Below are 1,942 nucleotides of genomic sequence, written 5' to 3'. Positions count from 1 at the left end.
CTCCCAGTCCATAACATATTAAGTATTAAGTCTACATAATGTTAGTCAACTCTGAGTGTTTAGCATTGTAAGCCTAGAAGTGTATTCTTACTGTGACAACATACATTAAGCCTCGAAATTATAGTCAACTTTGAATATTTAACACTTTTAAATTTAAAAATATAAACTTAGTGTGTGTGATTTAAGCCTTTCCCTCTTGACCAACTCTTTTGAAATCCAAATACTTGAAATTGTGCATGTCAAATCTCCTGTCCATCTCCGTATTGGATACACTCTTCCATATAGAGCAAGTACTTGTGAAAGGTGTGGATTAAGGAAAACGATAGTGATGAGGAGGCAGTCAAGGGTCTACTGTTCTAGAGATGCTACCACTGCTCTGCTACCATGCAAAATGTAACGCAACTGACGGATATTAAAGTTGAACCCCTTTTAGAATTGGTAGCCACCGAGCCATTTGATTTGTTTGCATGGGCATACGATCCGGCGAACGACTTGCAATTTAAACCAGGTTTATAAAATTGTACACGGGTTCATTGAACGTCTCTCGGCTTAAAAAATTTCAGCCGAATCAGAAGTGTCAAATACATTATATGCTATAATACGTCTTCCTCCATACGTAGAAATTTATATTCAATTTTAGATATACACAACTTTCCCTATCACAAACCCAGCATCCCATAGCAAAACAATATCATATCATTATATTCGAAAGAATTATTAACTGTAACCCCAACAAAGGCCAAGATCCACAGCATAAATGGGAATGACAAATCAATCTCGTCATTCAAACGTTGTTCCATTAACAAAGACATTCACCTGGGTTGTTTGCTCTGTAAACATTCTTTCCCATCATCGTAAACTCCTTGCACAAAATGTGCACACACATCTGGGCATTACCTTCATAAACGGTGGAGGAGGAGAAGTATTCTGCCATGAGACTAGCTTAAAAAGATATAAAATATCTTATTCTGAGATTTCTCTGTCCAGATATTTTTATCCCACATCAAGCAGCGAAGGAATATCTAGAAGAAAACGCTAGTGTAAATAATGAGGGAGGAAACGATTCAAAGCATACCTTTCTCGGCCTTTTGGCTAAGATCAAGTGTAGTATCTGTTCTTATCAGTTTAATATCAGATACGTGGTTCAATGAACCACACGATATTAAATTAATTTCTTTAGGGGGAAGCCTCATACGGTAGCTTGCTACTAGAGCTTTCATGCGTCGCTTCTGTCTTGCACTACTGCAGAAGCCTGGCGCACCCCAAACCCAACTCAATATACAAATTAAATTAGTAGAATTTTATTTATGAATTAGGGTTAAGTTAGTGAGCTATTTAGAATGGATGGATAGGATTGGAGATATTTTTTGACATTTATTCTCTAACAATTTATGGTTTAGAGGGCAACAATTTATGGTTCAATGGAGGGTATAAACGAGCATGAAAATGATATAGTCAGAATAGAAATTAATAAATATCATACAAGAAATTATATGGCTACAATAAATATGGAAGATTCTAGTATTAAGAATAAATATGGAAGACTCTAGAAATAAGAAAAGAATTATGTTGGTATTATTAAACCTCTTTAATATAATCTAATGAAGGTGTATAGTCATTGTAAACTACCATTTCAACTTTTATCAAGAATTATGTTTTGATATAAAAAGCAGCAAAAACTAGGATGTTGTCTCTTAAGCACAACTAACAATTTCAACACATTGACAACAATAGCAAACAACCAAAACAAAGGCAACTGAACCCGAATATCGACAATCTTCAAAACAAACACCTTTGGGTCTATCACCCAGCATACCATCTAAGCTACTAGCAGTCAGATACAGGAGCCACCACGGGCTATCCTAGAAAACAAAAAAATAACTAGTACGATTGTTCCACCATAAAACATAGAAAATATAAGCATTGTTCATATTGTGACTAT

The 1,942-nt window shown here is 35.2% G+C and overlaps 1 non-coding gene across 1 annotated transcript; it reads left to right on the top strand.

Moving 5' to 3' along the window:
• Positions 1 to 1,071: 1,071 nt before the first annotated feature.
• On the top strand, positions 1,072 to 1,266 carry LOC131037285 (U2 spliceosomal RNA). Its single transcript, XR_009104200.2, has one exon. It is a non-coding gene; the product is annotated as a U2 spliceosomal RNA (small nuclear RNA).
• Positions 1,267 to 1,942: the final 676 nt, after the last annotated feature.

Source organism: Cryptomeria japonica, chromosome 4 (genome assembly GCF_030272615.1).
Source record: "Cryptomeria japonica chromosome 4, Sugi_1.0, whole genome shotgun sequence".
NCBI lineage: Eukaryota > Viridiplantae > Streptophyta > Pinopsida > Cupressales > Cupressaceae > Cryptomeria > Cryptomeria japonica.
Note: the sequence above shows the minus strand (reverse complement) of the source record. Positions and strands in the feature narration are given on the sequence as shown.